Source organism: Anoplopoma fimbria, chromosome 2, assembly GCF_027596085.1.
Source record: "Anoplopoma fimbria isolate UVic2021 breed Golden Eagle Sablefish chromosome 2, Afim_UVic_2022, whole genome shotgun sequence".
Classification (NCBI taxonomy): Eukaryota; Metazoa; Chordata; class Actinopteri; order Perciformes; family Anoplopomatidae; genus Anoplopoma; species Anoplopoma fimbria.
The window spans coordinates 27069570-27082911 of record NC_072450.1 but is presented as its reverse complement, the minus strand read 5'-3'; the positions used below and the strand labels follow the sequence as shown (position 1 = coordinate 27082911).

General features: G+C 46.2%; 1 pseudogene; it reads left to right on the top strand.

Moving 5' to 3' along the window:
- The window catches only part of LOC129100202 (transcription initiation factor TFIID subunit 4-like), an 84447-nt pseudogene that overhangs the window by 13349 nt on the left and 57756 nt on the right, over window positions 1–13342 (top strand).

Genomic DNA, 13342 nt, shown 5'->3' with positions numbered 1-13342 from the left:
TTTGTTGCCGCTGGCAGTTGGAGTGGACAGGTGCCATGTCTCATTTGGCTTCAGAGATGACTGGGCCACATGCTGATTCTTTATCAGTCCATGTAGTGTAATTCTGTTGTATCTCTGCTAAGTATTAATAAAACAGAGGCAGCATAAATAAGTTCCTCTCTGCTCAGGATTTGCCCCGTAACCTTTATTTTAACACAAAACTCTGATCCTACATTGGCATTAATCCCAGTATCCTAGTAACAAAAGAAGATCATTTATTTAAATCTTGATAAGCACTTTAGAAGTCACATTTGAGCAACTTGTAGCCCGAGCTGTCAGCTCTTTTTCAATTTTCGACAGGAGGTGAATAATTGTTTTTTTGCCAACAACAGGAAATGCAGGAGAATGTCAAGAAGTGCAAGAATTTCCTGGCCACGCTCATCAAGCTGGCGTCTCACAACTCTCCGTCCCCCGAGACCTCCAAGAACGTCAAGTCTCTGGTTCAGGACCTGCTGGTGAGCTTTTAAAAAAACAACAACTACAGAGGAACATCTATCCTTGACATCATGGAAGTATTGTGCGTTTTAGTTAAGAGATATATTTTTTTTTTTACTTCTTTTCTATATCCAGATTAAATCATAGTGTTTCTTTTTTTGCAGTTTAAAATATAAGTAGGAGTCGGTCAGAGTGGACTCTTCAATGTGTTGTTGTAATGAATATTTTAAACCTGTAGATGGCAGCATGAAACGCTTCCCGAACCCTCCTTGCTCCACCTCCACGTCCATGAGCTGCACCCTGAGGTGCCAGGATGGGAGTTGGGGATGTCATCTTGTTGCGTTGAAGTCACCGTGTTGTGCTTTAACTGTCTGGGCTCCTTAGTGAACTGGTGTTTGTACTTTTACCCCCCCCTCACCTGACAGGATGCCAAGATCGAGCCGGAGGAGTTCACCAGCCGGCTGCAGACTGAGCTCAAGTCGTCTCCGCAGCCGTACCTGGTGCCTTTTCTCAAGGTGTGGTCCTCGCTTGTAAACTTTTACTTTCTTTTTTTTTTCTCCATCAGCTTTTCTAAAACAGCCTTTTCCCTACAGTTCTCCAAACCCTGATTTCTAAAAGTCTCCCCCAAAAAATCCTCTTTTAAACTGGCTACTGGACAGTTAACCCCGAGCTTTCAATCTACCCTGTCTCATAAAAGGGCCCCTTTTTACCGGGGCCCAACTTTGACAGTTATCTGGGCCCCTTGGCTCTCAATTGACCCTTAAAATCAAACAGTTTCCTGAACTGCTCCCGAACCTGCCCCTTAAATCACCCCGTAAACGTGGCTCCTCGAGCTGGCACTCACATGTATTTTCCTAAACTCACCCCCTAAAGTAGTCCTTTCCCTGGCACCAAGGCCAGTGATGGCCAGGCCCTGACAGTAGAATGATACACACATAAGCACACACACCCCTCTGGCCTGACTTCTGACTGTGTGTGACAGTGGCCCCCTCAGCCGTCCCTGCAAGCAGCCGGCGGTGTTTTCTCCAGTCTGCCGCAATGAGCGTCACAACAGGGCGGCCCTACCGTCCGACGCGGCCACAGACACTCGTTGTCACGCAACGTTAGGTCGCTTACGTCAAATCCGCCTGAAATAGTCGGTGTGGGGCTGGAATCAGCTCCTCAGGTTTGGCAGGCGTTATCGGATAATGTTTCATGTTTGGCAATTTATAGTCATAAAATCTAATTAAACTGAAGAAAGAAATGTGTTTTTTTTTTACATATATCAAAACAAATACAACATATAACAACTTTAACCTGTAACCATGACAACATACATGCTAAATCAGCCCTTGACCACACCACCATTTGGTTTTTTTCCCCAGCTGTGTATGTTTTTCTCTCATGCATGTGTGATTTTGGCCCCCTCCGACTCTAAACCGCCGACCTCTCTCTGCCCGTCAACAGAAGAGCCTCCCGGCCCTGAGGCTGTCCCTGCTGAGCAGTCAGCAGACCCTGACCCCGCCCCGCAGCAGGGAGTCAAACCGGCGCCCGGCGGCCCCCTCCCGCCATCGCGGCCGGGCCAGCTGTCCGCGTGCGCCACCCCAACAGCGTCAGCGTCACGACGGGTGCCAGCGTGCTGCCCGCCGGGACGCCGGGACATGCAGCTGGCGTGGTATGTACGGAGTGGGACGGACTCACAGTTATCATATTGTTTGGTTCATATTTAAAAAGATGGTGGAATACAGGAAATAAAAATATACAATAGTCCAGAACAAGGGCAGTTATTAAAATGTGTCTGTAAAGTGTGTGAAACATATTTACCACAGAATTCCTACATTTAGGGGAGAGGGGCTGGAACGGGATGGGTGCAGAGCTGCTGGGGGGGGGGGTCACAGTGTCACAGTGCTGGCAGTCACACAGACACCAGTGGGTTAGAGTCACACCCAGCTCAATGGACACAGCTGAATAATCACATTGAGGAAAAAAGTTTCAGTAGTAGTAGTAGTAGTAGTAGTAGTAGTACGTGGGCTTAGTAACGCACCGTTATCCAAACAAGATTCAGACTCAGGGAAGAGCATGCAAACTCCACAGTCTCCAGAAACGATGTATTTTTCCAGGTGAGAACACACCGTGTCCCGTTCACCAGGCCATGTTCCCCAACATTTACTGTGTTGTTGTTTTTTTGCATGCCATTAAAGTTTTCTGATACTTTATCAGTCAAGGTGTCTAAATGACACAAGCGTGTTTAGTTTGTGTGTTTCACCGTCTCACAGGATGTTCTGCCTGGGATGCTGGGGGGTAGATCAGCTGACCAAACCGATCAGAACAGATGGTGGCCCGAGCAAATTGACTCACAGGCACCTTGATGGTTACTGTTTGTTTTTGTTTTGGTGAGACTTTTGGTGACAGCTGATTAGAAGAGTGTGACCGTGCAACTTTTTGGTCACAAACCAAGCTCTTCTTCTTCCCTTTTAAATGCTACATTTCATTTATGCAAGGCGAGATATAGATACAGTGTTTATATTTGTTTTTTTGCAAACAACTGACATCTACTATGTCTGACTATTATATTATAGAGTATGATAACAAATATTATAACTCATTATAACTCCAACACAATAAATTGTTTTATTTCGTATCAATTTTATTTTTTAGTCTAGTTTCTTATCATTTTGGCCCTTTTTAATTCAATATATTATATATATTTTTGATCCAACCACATCGAGTTATACTTTGATAGGTGATACCTGGATGCTTGAAGCTCAGTGTTGACGAATTGAAGGCCTTTTTTAACTCCTAGAAAGGACAATTTTCCCACAAACAAAATAGTTTGCCATTAGAATTATTTGAAGGATGACATAAAAAGTTTTACACATGAGGTCCTTGAGTGCCCTCTACTAGGGGTGCGTTCTGAGACAAACCACGATCCTCTGGTTGACTCTACTTAATACAATACCTGCATTGTGGACACATCTACCGACCAAGGGTGAGTGTTTGCTCTATCCCAGTGAAAGACCCCTATTGGTCAGCCGTTGCCCCTGGTAACCGGACTAGTAGTACCCAAGGTTGGGAGCACTCTATCTTTTACTTTTTACATTTTTTTCTCTCACTATATTCATCACTAGTTAAATGTTTCTTTCTCTCCCTTGCTTTCTCTCTTTCCCTCTTTTTTTTCCATCCTCTGCTTTCTCTCTCTGTCTCTCTCTCTCTCCATCTCTTCCCAACAGTTTCTCTCACTGTATCTACCCCCGCATGGCTCTCTCCTCTCCCTCCCTCCACCCGTTAGCCGTTGAAGGGTGAAGCGAGGTAACTAGGTCAGCCCCGGGTCAATTTTTAAAGCAACGCGGCGGCCGCAGTCCATGTCCAGAACAGGCCTCTGGTCTCTCTCTCTCTCTATTTCTCTCTATCTCTCTCTCTCTCTGTCTCTGTCTCTCTCTCTCTCTCTCTCTCTATCTCTCTCTGTCTCTCTCTCTCTCTCTCTCTCTCTCTCTCTGTCTCTGTCTCTCTCTCTCTCTCTCTCTGTCTCTCTCTGTCTCTCTCTCTCTCTCTCTCTCTCTCTCTGTCTCTCTCTGTCTCTGTCTCTCTCTCTCTCTGTCTCTGTCTCTGTCTCTGTCTCTCTCGCATGCACACACATGCATAAAACACCAGCATAAGTTATCACACAAAACATTAGTAAATGATCGCCCCTGGCACATCAACAGTCTGAAACCAGACGGCTAGTTGAAATTAGGCTCTGGTACCACAGAAACACTGGTAACTACTTTACAGTAGCGCTAGTTTGGAAACATCTTAAGTGTAATTGTAACTTAACAACAATAATGTTTTTCAAAGATATAAATTGTGTAACTGGAGATAGACCAAAATGGTTTGGATTTAATATGATTGCTGCTTTTTTCTTTTTAATTGCAAGAAACCACAAGTTTAGTGTCTAATGCTATTGATATTTTAAGATGATTTTGTATCCAGATTTTTGAAAAGAATTACACCGCTAGTTGTAATGAAAACCGCTGGACCTCAACCTTCCTCAGGGCAAATGATGTATTTGGTGGGGAATGAATGGAGACTAGTAACTAGGCCACATCCCTACACAGCGGGTTATTCTGCACTGCAACAATGGGTGCTGATGTAAAAAAAAATAAAAAAAACTATGGCCTTATTACATGTGGAGTTAAGTTAACAGTATATTATTGGTAACAACCCTGTCCTTTAAATAATATATAACAATATCAGAAATCAGGGGAGGCCAACATAACTAAATATGAATAACTGCAACCTCATAGGCTACCATACATGAGTGCAGCCATTGATCGTTAGCCATAGATTAACTGCATTGTCTTGTAGTGCTACCAATTGCGGGAGTCAAATGTGTGTGGTCTTGACGCGCATTCCATTCTGAAATCTTTTAGTGCAATTAAACGAACGAGGTCACTGCAGAGACAACTGTCAAACGCTTGCTTTACACAGAAGGAGCATGCTGTCTCTCACAGCTAACGCTAATAAAGTTTTTATTAAGAAATCAGCAGCGGCCTTTTTGAGGAATACTAGTACCGCTGAAACCACTGGTGGTTGAAAAAACGTTAGCCATCTTTCAAAAAACGTCGTCATCATGTCGTTTGTTGACAGTATTCATGATAACGTCTATCATTTAATATTCACTTTGTTTAACAGTGGGAAAAAATATATATATTTTGAAATGAAAGACGAGCACTGACTTCAGTCGTTTAACCTCTGATTGCCAAACTTTCCCCCTGACCCCGTCTTCCCCTGTTAACTGTGTCACCGGTTGGCCAGAGGTGCTCGCTATCTCTGCCTGCACTGAATGTATTTTATTCTCCCCCCCCCCCCAGCCCATGCACCCCCTGTTTCTCTCCCGCTCTCTCAAGCCCCTGCAGTGAATCTCTGTGAAAAAATGGCCTCTGTCCTTTCTTTTCTTTTTTTTTTTTTTTTTTTCAAGCAGCTTGAACAGTAATATAGCATGTGTCAGGGAATGGAAAACAAGGCTAAAAAATATGCAGCAAGAAGCAAACTGGTAGGAATGGATGGCTGAGCCTCAGGCCGGGCCTGTGGCTGCTAGCAAGGAAGGAAGTGACTCTAATAGCCCAGCACAGCAACCCACCCCCCAACCCCACCCCCTCCTCCTCCTCCTCCTCCTCCTTCTTCCTCCTCCACCACTTCTTCTTCTTCTTCTAAACTACTTTTTCACCGCAGTCTTGACTTCTTATTGTCTCATGTGGGAATGAGAGGAAGAATGTAGGTCATGTACAGTGACAGAAATCCGTCTGGAGCATCAGTGTGTTGGGGATAGCCATTTGTAAAAATGCAAAGTCCTCGTATGTTCTCTACACCTCTCCCGCTCCAACGCTGCTGATATTTTTTTTATATGTTACACTTACACCGGAGATCAGTACACAAAACTGGAGTGGCTCTGGGGCCCTTTTCTTACAACTAACTAAGTCTGCAAGGGGAGCAAAAGTGGATTTCATCCCTGAAAGGCATTAAATTGCAGAAGTGGTTCAACAGGCGTGCGGGTTGACATTTATAATCTCCCCTCTAATTCACTAATTTGTTCTTATTCTTTGAAATGCTACAGTTCTTTTCTTTTTTTTTGCTTCCGCAGGGTATTAAGACAGCAGGTACCGTCGGGGGCCACGTCCGGATGCCCGTGGTGATCACGCAGTCCATCAGAACGCAAGGTAGGACTTCTGCAGGGGCCTTCTCCAGCCACCTCCTATACAAGCTCATGTATAGTTATCGGCCATTTTTATTTCAGGGCCCTTCTTTTGTTCATGTCTCTTTCAGAGAAAACAACACTATTTTAAGTGCACTTAAGAACTAAAGACAGCTGTACATCTCCGGTAGCTTTGAGTCTTCCGTCTTTGAAGAAGTCCTCCCACACACACACCACGCTTCTCGCCTCCAACTTTTACTTTTTTTTTACTTCGCCCAGCAAGGCTTGCGCGCCTGGCTAGATATTTCCAAACTCATCCCGACCTTCTGGTGGAACAAAGAGCCAGCGAAATGGGTTAAACAAAGGTAGCCATTAGTGAAACCTTCTCTCAGTAGGCTGTAAGATGTGTAAACAGGCAGGAGCCACAGAGAGAACAGGTGCTTTCTTTTTTTTCTTTTTTCTCCTCCTCCTCCTCCTCCTGTCTGGTTATGAATCCTTCTCAAACATTTGCGCTGCTGCTGCTTACTCACACTGATTCACAAACACTCTTCCCAACAGAAGCCCCGCAAATATCGCCCCAGCACCAGCCGGGCGTAACGCTCCCCTAAGAGGAGCTGTGTGCTCTCAGGTGTGTGTGTGTGTGTGTGTGTGTAACGTGTGTTTGTACCTATTTTGTGTGTGTGTGTGTGTGTGTGTGTGTGCGTGCGTGCGTTCGGAGGTGCATACAAATTTGATCTGCCCCCTTCCCCGGGATCGCCTGCAGTGAAAGATCTGTAGGTTGTTTTATGCCCATAAATTGGAATGCGGGGATAGTTTCTAAAAATACTTTTGGCCGTGCCTCTCGGCGAGGAACATGCCTGTTAAAAATCAAGTTTAAATTCACTCTGGCAGTCCTTGTGCCTCTCCGGAAAAGAGAGAGAAAAAAAAAAAAACTGTGTGTCTTGGAGCGGGAATGCGGCTGAGGAGTGTAAGGAGAGCCGGTGAAGCGCAGTGGTATTGACAGAGCGACGCTCCTCCGCGGCGAACCTGGGGAGGCCGCAACCCCCCACCCACCCAACACCTCCCACCCCCATCCCCCCCTCTTACCCCTCAATCTACCCCTGCGAGGATGACAGAGACACACTTGAAGGTAGTCGTTGGACGTGAGGATGTTTGACGCAGATAGAAGGGGACATTTCAATGATAACATTACTCCTTCCCGGGTTTTGTTTAGTGTTTTTCTTTTCTCTGTCCACCACCACCACCACTCACCACTTCTCTCTTTTTCTTAACAGGCACAATGGGGAAGGGAGGCTTCATCCAAGCGGGCAAATGTCCCCTGGGCCCGGCTGCCGTTCAGATCTCCGGGAATCAGAAAAACAAGCTCAACGACCCCGGAGGAGGTTCTTTCAGGTACAGCTCTCCGGCTGCTGTTCCCTGCAGCCGTCACACGGGGGCAGCATTTCACTAAGATATGCCCCCCCCCCACCCCCCCCCATCCCTGTGTGACTACAGGCTACACTCTCAGCTAAGGACTCCCAGCACACCCCAGTTGCCTGCACTGGTCACCTGGCTGCTCTCTCTCTCTCTCTCTCTCTCTCTCTCTCTCTCTCTCTCTCTCTCTCTCTGTGTGTGTGCCCACCACATAGCAACACACCAGCCACCCAATAGATCGACCCCTCCCGGATCGCCCTCTCTCCTCTTGTGTCAGTGTCACACAACCCGTCCTCGACTGAATCACAGAAACGAGCTGTGGCTTAATTTTTTTAGAAACAAGGTAATTGCGTCCAGATGGCCCGGGAGTTTTTTTTTTTTTTTTTTTTTTGGATGCGGTTCTGAAAAAATACCTCTCGGTTAAGTCAAACATACGGCATTTTAGCCTGCAGCTCCGCTCTCCCCCGTCTCCACCGCTTCAGCTGGGCTTTTGTCTCAAAAACATAAAAGGTTCATCGCCCACATGCTGGCCTCTGTGGTTCATGTTCTGCGCGAGGTCTTTACGTATTGTGTGTTGTGTGTGTGTGTGTGTGTGTAGCATCTGCGTGCTGGTGTGTGTTTGCATATACGCCTCTGTTGTTTGTTCGTGTTTGTGTCCCTGCTTGGATGCACATGAACATATGTGTATATCCTTAAAGATCTGAGGGTATTGTTTACACGTCAAATGTGTGTGGTGCGTGTGCTGACAGGAGCAGGGGTTTCAGGGTTGGCCTGGTGTGACCGAAGGGGTGGAGGGGGGCAGAGGAGTCTGGGTCACGCGGGACAACGGGTTCGCGGTAATGGCCGCCGTCTCCCGAAGGGGGAAAGGCAGCCGCCCCCCGAGGCCCCAATTGATAAACCAATAAATCTTTAGCTGCGTTGGTAATTAAGCTGTCAGGCTCGCTTGTTACTGTCGACCTCTCTCTCTCTCTGTCTGTCTCTCTCTCCCCCTGCGGTGATCACAGCCCCCCCCCCCCCCCACCCACACACACACACACACACACACACACACACACACACACACACACACACGCGCGCCGGTTTCGACATAAGCCCGATAACGCACGGCACCACTGTCACAGAAGAGGCATGCCACTGACATTTCACAGCGCATATTCCCTTTTATCCGGGTCACGTGATGATGCGCCTGGTCTGCACTTATGTGTTGGACAAACCAAGTCCCTGAATCCATTTGTTTGTCTCCACGTGCAGGTGGCTTGTTTTGTCCCGACAACACACTCCCCCTGAACTTCCTCCACTCCCATTTTTAATTTAAGTCAAAAATGAGGTTGCTTAGTTGCCTTTCATTTGAATGTTGACTTTATCTTCATCTCTCGTTAGTTCCTTGTTGTTTCTCTCTTTCTCAGTCAGCCTTTCTGAAACTGCTACACAAATTGATTTTTATTATCCTCTTTATACTCAGTTCGCACTGCAAACATGTAGAGCTTTCAGCCAGACCTCGTCTGATTACTGTTGTCAGATTTTTTTGTCACCTGAGGACACAAACATGTCAGAACAGAGCCCAGTGTCCTCACACTGGAAACCTCCTACTTGAGCGTATAGGACTTGGACCAGTGAGCAGAGGTGGCTGCTTACAGTTTTTTGTACATCATTATGAAAAATAAATAAATAATAAGTTATATATGAGTTATCTATGAGTTTAATCTGCAGCTGCTCAGGTTGCAATTTATTCATAAAAAACGTGTCTTGACATGATTTTGCAACTTACAAAACAGCAAAAGCTTAACATAAGAGAGGAGCAAAACATCATAAAAAAGTGTGAAACTGATGAAAAAAAAAACAGCCTCCCGTCCCACCCGGCCTGCACCACGTCCATGTGTGTACGGCTGTCACTCCGAGCCCAGTCCCAGAGGGCCAGCTGCAGCACAAACACACACACGTATATACACACTGCAGGGCTTGTGGGGTTTTCCAGTGCAGCTCCAGCCTTCTGTGTAAGTGCTTGTGTGTGTGTGTGTGTGTGTGTGTGTGTGCGTGTGTGTGTGCGTGTGTGTGTGTGTGTGTTTGTGTGTGTGTAGTAGTAGTTTACAGTACAGAGTGAAAGCAGCTGTCTCTGTGCCCCCCCCACCCCCTCCTCATCTCTCTGTAAACACTCAACATCCGCTGTAATCACAGGCGAGCCAGCCGAGGCCCTCAGCCCTCTGTGCCAACCCTCCGAGCTCAGACCCCCCCCCTTACAATTTCGACCCTGTTCCCTACGCGGTGGACACACACACACACACATCAGCGCGCACCCAAAAACACTTGCGTAGCTCCACGAGAAAAGACGCTCAAATAGCAGAAACGTTTTTTGTTCGCCGTTCTTCCTTTGTGGTTACATCCTTTGTTGCTCTCATAATTGCTGTGATGACAAAAAAAAGGCTTTACAAAAAAAATTGGACCCAATTAGACCTCTAAAGTGACCTCCAGAAAAACTGGGAAGCACATCAGCCACAAGATTGGCCTATGTTTGGAGTTGCCACTATAAAGAGCGAACATGGTGGCAGCTCAACAATAGGAAAGTCTGGAATATATTTTTATTGACGGCCACAAAAACTAACAGATTTTGGCATGCGTCTTCATCAAAACATGTATATTACACCCAGCCAGGAGGACGCTGCGTAGCTCCAGTGTGGGTGGTCCGGTGAATTAATAGTCACTTAGTAAAAATGGAGCCGCTTTTGTTGCTGGGTTTATTGGCCCCTCTTGTGCCACCGGTGCCTTCACCCATCGGGGTCATAAAACACAACCATCAGCTGCTTTTTGTGGGCAGTTCTTCCCCAGTGGTCCGTGTCTCTCGGTGCAGGGCGCAGCAAGCCTGCCCGGTCTGGGTGTTAGTCACAGGGATCAATCGGGGGGGCACCCCCCCCACCCCGCTTGGGCCCTGGGACCTTTATCCACAGGGGTAGGGGGTTTGCTGCGCTTGGTATTGATGCTGGTGATCGTGAATGCACCCCTCCATCCACACTCTCAAACACGCACACAACCTCTAAATGGCAACCCTCTCAGCCACCTATGGCGTGCCCCCTCACATAAAACACCAGCTTGATATGGAAACGACATGCATATGTATTCATGCGGCCTGGCGGCTCTATGTCCCCGAGCCCAGCCGAACCAATAACTGAGAGGCTGCTCTTTAGCTTCAGCGGTGGAAAGCTAATTACATCTCTGCTTTATTAGCGCAGAGACGTAGCGGGGAATATTTAGCAATTCATATCTCGTCCCCTCTTTTTAATGTCAGACCTGTTCTCTGGCATTCCCGTTTGATTATAACACCGGCGAGCCCAAACAGCCATCAGACCATGCAGCGAGTATCACCGGTGCATTTGGACACTTGGCGATGCTTTATGTTCCTAAGCAGTAGTAGCCAGTGTAGTAACTACGCTGTCTAGTGTTACTGCTAACATTTTTTTGTATGTTACCCAGTAGTTGATTTTTTGTGCATCAAATAAATTCTGAAAATTAAAAACCCCACTTAGTGAAATTGGAGCACAATTGAAAAAGAAAACTACTTCTATTGCTTAATATTCCATATTTCATCAGGGCTATTTGTGTATGAACAACTCATTAGAGGTTACAAAATTATAAATTCACTTTATGTTTATGGATACATAAACATATTCGCTAAATAGACAAATGCCATGCATCGTCACTTGTACAGTATTACCTAAGCCAGTTTGCAGGAAATAAACTTAATAGTTTTTTTTTTTTTTTTTTTTTTTTACAACGAAAAAACAAACAAAAATAAATAAATATATACATTTAGATTTTATTTTATTTTTTTCTGTTTTTTTTCTTTAGTTTTTTTATGATCTTTGTATAGTTAGTTAGTTAGTTAGATAACTAGCTATGCTTCAGATTTCAATTTACAACCCCACGGGTTAATAATCTGTCCAACCAGGTGATCTACCCATAAAAATAAACATTCAATTTATACACAAGGCACACAACCTATTTTACGAAAATATCATATCTAATCCACTGTCCTCCTCCGAATTCTAGCTGCAATGCTCAGCCTTGCTTTGAGAGTCAATTTGTTCAACAGATATATCTTTCAAAGCATTTTAATCTGCTATAATTGCACATTTGTCCAGACTTTTTTTTTTTTGTTGTCACCATTTGTTAACATGTGAAACATAACTGATAAGGTCATCCACCTGACTGCCACATTTAGCCTGACTGCATGTATAGGAGCAGCGTTTCTTCTTCTTCTTCATCAGACTGAGCATAGCCTCGGGCGTGTTTCTTTTCAGGACAGGCCAAGTTATCCACGAGGACGTGATGAAGAAAGGTGCACGGACTGAGGCGCACACACAGGGTATAATCCTGCGTATCCCTGCCTGTGTCGTTATGTAGATCCTCTCTGTGAGGGCGTAATTAGACCGGAGCACAGGAGGAAGAGAGAGGGGAGAAGGTAGAGGTGTGCGGGGTTCAGGGAGATGCTCTAATCGTCTTTGTCAACCTCCTGCCGTGGTGTCAAGTTTCATATCTGCTCTCTGCGGCCGGCACCCAGGGAACGGCAGGGCATCGCGGGGTGGAGTTTGGCCGACGGCGTGTGCCCATGCTCGGGCGCCCGAAAGAACTCGGTGCCCCCCCGCGCTGCACATACACAAAAAGCACAGCAACGCACGCAAATAGCTCTGTCACAACCAACATCGGTGCTATCGGACGTAAATGACTGTGGAGGGGGTCGAGAGGGTCCACTCTGTGTGTGTTCTGTGGTTCTTTGTTCCCTTCCGTCAGAGCCACTCAGAGAACCCGCTGCTCGCTTTGGGCCAGTCCTGTAAGCACAACACGTCACCCGCTCGGCTTAATTCAGGAATCACAATCATTACCTGCCAAGTGCTGTAATTTTAAGGGAATTCGTCTCCATGACAACTTGCAAAGAGAGTAACAACCTTTTGAAGGATGTGAGAGCCTCGTTTTCTGCTTCTTCCGCGTCTCTGCTAATGTAAAATGACATGTAAACACTGTGAAATCGGCTTCACGCCTGTGCGAAATGACCAGTGTATCAAAGTAAATGGTAAGCAAAGCGGTGTGCAAATAGACTTTGTTGACATAAGCGCATGGCCAGATTCATCACGGCTCCGTGCCAATCCTCCGGAGCACCCTTAGCTCCGTCCAAACGCTCTTCATCTCCCCGCCTTCACAGAGCGCCGACACAAATAGACCCCGCAATGGGAATTCTGTGCCATTATGACCAACACATAGCCTTCTGTAACAAAATGAATGGGTGTTGTCAGCAAAATAAATATTCATGAATAAGAGCAGGAATGTATGCTGATAATATTGAGACATGAATACTGATATTAGTTAAGGTTGAGGGGTTTGTTCTTTTTGCTTTTTCTCTTACATTTGGTCATGACCATTTCCCCCTGCACTCCAGCCCAAAGTCGTTCTTGCCCAGCTGTGAAGGCTGTTGACAGAAGGAGACAGCGTAGACGGACCAACCAGTAGGGGTCACTAATGCTGCGACAGGGACAAGATCCCTAAAGACAGCTTCCCAAAGGGGCCTTTCCCAAGCGCATAGCTGGGGCGCCCAAAATCAGTGTGCGACCTTCACTGACTTTATGTCACCCTATACTACCTTGTACCTCTGCTGCACATCTACTTTAGTGTGTCTTCTGCACAAGGATGCGTTTAAACCTTAAAATCTGTAATCAGAACCAGATAGAGGGCATCTAATTGCCAGAATTCAATACAGGCATTATGTTCTCAGACTGTCCATCAGTACGTAGGTCCGTCCCAATCTCAGGAACGCCTGGA